Genomic DNA, 7,543 nt, shown 5'->3' on the forward strand with positions numbered 1-7,543 from the left:
GTGTTAAACCTGAGCAAGTCAGACTGGTTTTCAAAATTCTAGCTTATTGGTTTGTATTGTGAACAAAGAAAAATAACATTCCTTTAGTTAGACAGTCCTTTAGTTAGAATTGATTGAAACATAAGGCGTTTTACATGAAGCAATAGAAAATTCAAGATACTTGCGGAGTATGCAAAGAAGTAATAAATTGGTAGTGCTGTCTATCTCTTTATTTTCCAAATGTGGTTAATCCTGCTATTGCCTATCTTGACCATAAGTCAGAAACCAACCCAGGAGTGGAGCATTAATGCATTGTATTACACACACATATGTGCTCATTCATACCGTTTCCATACCGTTTCCACAAATTAATGTGCAGACCTTTGGGATGTTTGGGGAAAATAGGTGTACCCATGTAAATACAGGGAGATCATGCAAATTCCACACAGGTAGTGATTCAGCCACAATTTGCTCCTTTGCAAGTTTTGTCCACCCTCAGGTTTTTAACCACAGGAGCTTTTCAACATGAACTTGCTGACTGATTGAATATTTCACAAACATCACTGAGTCGTGCCATGCCAGCTATATAGGACGGTATTATCTGCTTTTCATCCAGATATATAAGATTTCCATACACTGTGGTTGAACTGGGAAACATCCAAGTGCAATTCTCAGCAACGTCTGCTTTTCCAAATGTAATTGGTGTGGTCAATTGCATGCACATTGCTGTTGCAAAGGCACTGGACAAGTTACATCAGCAAGGGATGAATCACCAAAAGAATTAGCTGGCATTACATCATCTATAGCAGGACAGTCTATAAAAACGGCAACTCTGCACTGTCACATGTGCTTTTTTCCAACTAGTGCAACAAAAGACAAGCAGTCCTTTTAAGGATAGTGAGTCACACAAAGAGCCATATAAAGAGCAGAGATGTGGTGCTCGAAGCCAACACTACACTATAAAGGCACCTTCAGAGAATGAATGTGCTTGCGTAAATAGAATACATTACCACTCTATTACTGTGCTGCTCTATAGTCCCCAGAAAGTGTGTCACATAGTGCAAGCATGTAGCGTGCTGCACAATGTGGCACACAATTGCAGCTTGTCTGCACCTGAAGATATGTGGTATAACAAACCTGACCCACGAAATGATGAGGCCAAACTGGACAGCATTACAACTTCATTTGAATGTAACTAGCAAAATGTAAAAACAGGTAATCAGATGCAACATTTATTTTTTACCAATTTATTTAATTTGTGGTCAGTATCGCATAGTACAGTCCTTACATTCCTTAGTTCATTGGCCACATCTCTTAAAGCATTCACTATTGCATTATGTGACTCCAGAACAGCATCTGTCAGCATGCATCCAGATGGTCGCCCAGCGGTTTCTGAGGCAGAGGTGTGTTCGCAGCCAGCAATTGAATATGTGTATGGGCACAGCAGCACCATCACCACACTGATTTGTGTCGTCAGCACAGGGGTCAGCATTTGTAATATTGCCTGAAGTAGAATAAACAAAGTGTGGGCTGTGATTTGCTTTTCATGTCAACTTTGATATCTGACCAGTTCTTTTTATGTTTTGAGCACTGTGTGACTTTCTGAACTTGAACTTTCGAGTGTCTCCACCACAATATATCACTCCATCACTTGTCTTTTGTTGCTTTTACCACTGCTTAAGTCAACAAATAGTATGTTTTTTTTCTTGCCCCCACTTCACATTCACTGAAATTCTTTTTTCCATGTGCTTTTGCCATTGTCTTTTAACAAAACACTGAAGAGAAGGGGCGATTTATATTGATTTGCATATTCAAATATGTGAAATTCTGGGAGGAGTCAGGGTGGGGCTGTAGGTACATGCTTGTGCATTAAATTGCATTAAATTTCACTTTCATTGGGATTTATAAAGAGGAGGAGCATAGAACTTGGCATATACACTGTTTATGCATCTGGATTTTTTTTGTGTGTGCTACATTTCCAGTTTTATCCATGCGCCATATTTTAGTGTGAATTCTACACACGGAATTATATATGAGGCCTCGGGGGTCTAAAGCTGTAAGATTGCAGTACTCAATCCTGTGAGCTCAAGCTTAGCAGACATCTTCTTTAAATCAGGGCTACCCCACAGAGGGCTGCAGTGACTGGAGGTGCTCGTTCGAACCAGAGGCCAATTCTTGGTTGTAATTGGAGTCCAGTGTTAGCCTGACTTCTTAGTTTCCTGTTTCTGTACTCAATCTGTAAATTTAGAATTAGCCAAAGGAATTACAATTTGCAATGGTATATATTATTTTTATAATCTGATGGCCTACATGCGTGCAACTACTCTAGAATGCAGGTTCATTCTTATTTTAATGTATTTTCTTTCAGGCAGGTTCAGTGCAAGTGATGATATATACACATTGCTTGTTACAAGCTATCATATTGGCTAACTGAAACTGTGTAACAGTTCAGAGAGCTAGCCTAAAATCGTACACCAGGACAATTACTGCTGGCACCTTAGAAGCTACTTCATTGGTAGGGCAGGAGAAGCCTCTGGTTATGGCTCATTGAGATGAGAGGGCTTCTATGTAACACAAAGGTCCTGGTTCATGACTTTTGGGCAGCGCATAACTACAACACCACAGAGTGAATTTCTGGACTGAGACAAACAGAAAACCATCACTCTCACAGTTTTGTAATTTTTAAGACAAAAGTGTAACAGGTGCATCAAAGTAAAATGAAACTACTGAACATAAATTTAAATTAGTCTTTGTTTATGAAAGTGAAAACCTGTATCCACAGTGGCCTTTTGTGATCTAGGTTGAGCTGCCTGATCCTATTGAAATACCAATGTTATTAAAGCAACGATGATAACCAATCAAAGAGAAATAGGTCTTCAGATCTGTAATAAATGGGACAGGTTTCAAGAAAGAAGTGCATTAATGCATATTGAAATAACCTATGTTGTAGGGTTTTAATTTATGTTTTTAAATTTGCTAAAGGCAGAATATATCAATATGTATAGTATACCATATTCTAGTAAATATAGGGTTGGAGGGTAGTAAATTCAACTTTCAACAGCACATCAACAGGGTTGCCTTTATTTAATCCTGCATTCAGTGAATTAAGGTAAATAGGTGAACATGTTGGCTGCTGTGACTAATTGCTTTTTCTCCTTTAGCCTACTAATACAGCTATTGTTGCATAAATTTGCACTGCATTTTTATCACATCACAAATCCTGTTTCCTTACTCATTAAATATAAAATGATTCATAATGTTTAACAATGAAAAAGCTGGAGGAACCTTAAAAGAAAAAGATGGTGTTCATTTTTTTCTTTTCTCATTCCATTAATCGGTAGTAATTAATTTAATTAGTCCAGCTTTCATGTTTTGTTTCCCAATTAAACTTTATGCACTTCCTGAAGAAATAGCTGTGCCCTGGTGGATGTACAGTAAACTCATTCTTTTCCATGTATTATGTCTGATGGTTCAAGCGAGCACATTTTTCTTCCAACAAACCTTTTGCTAGAGTTTTGCATTAAAAGAAATCTTTTTGATTTGCATCTTAATCTAGTTCCATACAAACTATTTCAATAGAGCAGAATACAAATACAAAGAATTTTTTAAATGTGAAATATTTCAGTTCTGATCTACTCATCTTCCTCACTTCTGTGTCAGCAGATAGATGTATTCCAGTCCGCTAACTTCCTTGAAGACATTCAACAAAACTGTACTCTGCAAATTCAAAATGACACATTACCCTAAACCATTAGTGTTTTACTTGTTATCAAACCATTTCAGTCCCCCACACCCTCTGCCAACTGTCTGCTATATATTTAGTTACGGGTCTTACTTTAATAGCATAATTAAAAACTTCCAGATAACAAATCCCCAGAGCAATTAATCAGATGCACAGCTAAGGTCTTCATTCAATTGAAAGTGCCCACAATGGTATAAGTGCATTCAGTAAATAAGTAATAAGAGTAAAGCAAGCTTGAAATGGAATTCAGCTGAGCATTAACAGCTGATTATCAAAGAGCCCCTTAAAATAAAGTGCCATTTAAAAGGATGCTTCAAACACATCTTAAATGCAGACTATGGCAGGTTCTGATCTACAGCATAAGGAAATGGCTTTACACATACTTTTGACCTCATTTTAAAATGAAGTAACTATTTTATGAATGTTGACTGTTTGTCTCTGTAGTAAAGAAAAGCCATTTTGCTGACATGACAGATTTATTTTTGTTCACGTGTCTAAATATCTGATAGAGGTGACTTTAGATTCTGGGTTAACCTTGAGCAAATTGACAAACATTTGGAGAAAATGTATTGCGTTCAGAATTTGAAAACTGCAAAATATTGCAAGTGTGTGATAGGAAATAAAGTCTATTGTTCTCTTTAATCAAACATTTCTTTCATTGTTCAGTTTTAAAATGCAATCTATTGCATCTGAAATAAAAGATTTGCCCACAACATGCTTAATTCAGAACATACTTTAATGTAAACCAAAATATTGAAGGAATTATAGTGTAACAGCAATAAGTGAGGGATAGGTGGACTTTCTAGGCACCAAAATAACAGCACCTCAGTCTAGCATAGGTTTGCAGCTGCCTTTGTGCAGTTACACTTTTATGTATGTTGTACTTGGTCCAGCTCAGAACTTACAGATGTACTACCCCACTTAGAAGGTGATTTCCAAAGAAGGGAGTGTAGTTAGAATCTATTTGACTTACTCCTTTCTTCCTCGTCAACCCTTACCAATTCTGGTACTACTTCATGTGTCCTCTGTGTGTGTGTCAAATCACCAAAGACTCCTCACACTCCACCTTGAGTCTTGACTCTTGCACATAACAACTTGGTGTATATAGTGTGTAGTTTTTTTCGTACAGCAAAAAGAAGATAATGAAAACAATATATTGATTTTTATTTTTTCGGTGGTTGTAAATAAACAATTTAAAAAAAATGTTTAAAAATTTCTAATCTTAAATCCTGTAAATAAAGGCATTAAAAGTAAGCAGTGTTTTACATTTGTTTATACTATTTTTTTTTTCCTTAAAAATATCTGAGATGTTTTTAACAAGGAAGGGAGAATTGAGAATTTGGGGGTGAGGTGACACAGACTAGAATAGAGATAACTGGCAGCTTATGAAGACTTAAAAAAAAAAAAAAACTGTGAGGTTTCAATTCTAAAATTGTAATGGAGATAAAGAACAGTGCACATCTGTGAGAGTGCTATGATCCAAAAGGACTGACTATGCCATCATCAGTAAGAATAGTAGCTTACTAGGGGTTGTTTGCATCCATTTCAAACTGAACCACCTATGTAATGTACCAATTCATCCAGTTTACCTCAATAAAATGCATTTCCTATTAGAAATGGTGTTGTGAAGAAAAACAAATTATCTGCATTCACAAAAACGCAGACCATAAAGTCATCCATCCATCCATCCATCCATTTTCCAACCCGCTGAATCCGAACACAGGGTCACGGGGGTCTGCTGGAGCCAATCCCAGCCAACAGAGGGCACAAGGCAGGGAACCAATCCCGGGCAGGGTGCCAACCCACCGCAGGACACACACAAACACACCCACACCCCAAGCACACACTAAGCACACACTAGGGCCAATGTAGAATCACCAATCCACCTAACCTGCATGTCTTTGGACTGTGGGAGGAAACCGGAGCGCCCGGAGGAAACCCACGCAGACACGGGGAGAACATGCAAACTCCACGCAGGGTGGACCCGGGAAGCGAACCCGGGTCTCCTATTTCCATACAAATGTATTTCACCTTCTCTAAGCATATTCAGATATACATCTCTTCTAAAAAAAACAGAGAAATCAAGTTGAATTTAGGTTTTATCCAAAACTTGCATACCTTCTTTTTCTTTTATTATGAACATATGATGAACACAAAATAGCGGCACCCATGATAAAAATGTATTCCAAAATGGTGCTGAATTTATATCATTATTATAACAAAAAAAATTCCATCAACAAAGAAAAAACAAGGGATCAACTCCAGAATGACAAAAACTAGAGAGCTAGAGAGTCTGTAGTAAATGGTACCCATTTTATAGATGAGAGTCAACATCATGCATATCTCATCCTCATTCGGAAAGTTGCAAAGTGCATATGCACTGTGTTAAAAGATTCTTCAGATTCCTCTCGTGCCACCTTAATCGTCGGGGCCAGTTTTTTGCTCATTCACTTAAATTGTTCTAAACAACATTTAGCATCTCCTCCATGACAAAATTTTCTGTTAAAACACTAGTTTAATTGAATTTATTCTTAAGTAGCACACTTCTACAAGTCCTGAGAGCTGCACACAATTGTAAATGCAACACAAATGCAAAGTCTGCAAAATTAAGCTGCTTTAGTTGTGAACAGTTATTTTTATTTGCATTCATAAACATAGTAAAAAAATATAATTAGAATGTTTCCATCATGTCACTTTTAAGTACAAAATTGAAAAGAAATGTAATGCTAATTTAACAAATTACATAATTTATTCATGTATACAATATTGTTCTAAATGAATTTAATATGAATATATTCAGTCAACCTAATATTTTTAAATATGTATGTGAAGAAAACAACAATGCACATTTATTGACTTACATTGACTTACAAATAACTTTTCTAGCTTTTGTCACTTCTTAGTTTGTTTGATCCAACACTTTGTTTGCTTGCCGGTCATTTGTACACTTTTTCTGGTGCGTCCCTATGAATCATCCAGCAGTGGTCCGCCATCATAGTGACATCGCAACATCCCTGGTACATTCTTTTCATATCCTTGATTTCTTGATGGAAGTTTTCCAGCCTGCTCTTCATTCACTGCTCAAAGTTTTTTAGGAAAAAATTCCAAATGCGAATCCAAGAAGTACATTTTGAGACTCCCATTGCAACCCATTTTCCACAGGGAGACATTATGCAAGCATATTGCTATTGGTATAAATGAGTCCCAGTAGTTCCTGACACACTTGTACTGAATAATTTGTTGGCTGGAAATTCACAGTGTTAGTGTTTCAGAAAGAGGGTGTGCAGCATTGTTCATAATGCCACTCAGTTTTGTTTTAATTCTCTCCTTTGGTATGACCTCCAGGGCGTCCAGAGTGTGTCTTATAACTGAGCTTGCCTTTTTAACTTAGCTTGATAATTTCGTGGGCCTCTCTTGAAGTGATGTTACCAGCCCAGCACACCACAGTGTAATAAATCCCACTACCCATCTCAGAAAATGAAAACAATTTGCTAAACAAAAAGAGCCTGCTCTGGCCTTTCTTACACATATTCTCTGTGTTCCGAGACCAGTCCAACCTGTCTTTGATGTGGAACCCCAATTACTTGTAGGAGTGCATCATCTTTAGATCTCCTCCCTGAATAGTGACCGGCCGTAGTGGTTCTATGGTGTGGCAAAAGTCAATAACCAGTTCTTTGGTTTTGCTGATGTTAAGCTGCAGAATATTGTTTCTGCACTGAGAAACAAACTTTTCCATCTGACTCCTAACTCTTTCTCATCCCCTTTATAAATACACCCCTTAAGTTCAGAGTCATCTGAGAATTTCATCAAGTGACATAACCT

This window comes from Erpetoichthys calabaricus, chromosome 2 (assembly GCF_900747795.2).
Source record: "Erpetoichthys calabaricus chromosome 2, fErpCal1.3, whole genome shotgun sequence".
NCBI lineage: Eukaryota > Metazoa > Chordata > Cladistia > Polypteriformes > Polypteridae > Erpetoichthys > Erpetoichthys calabaricus.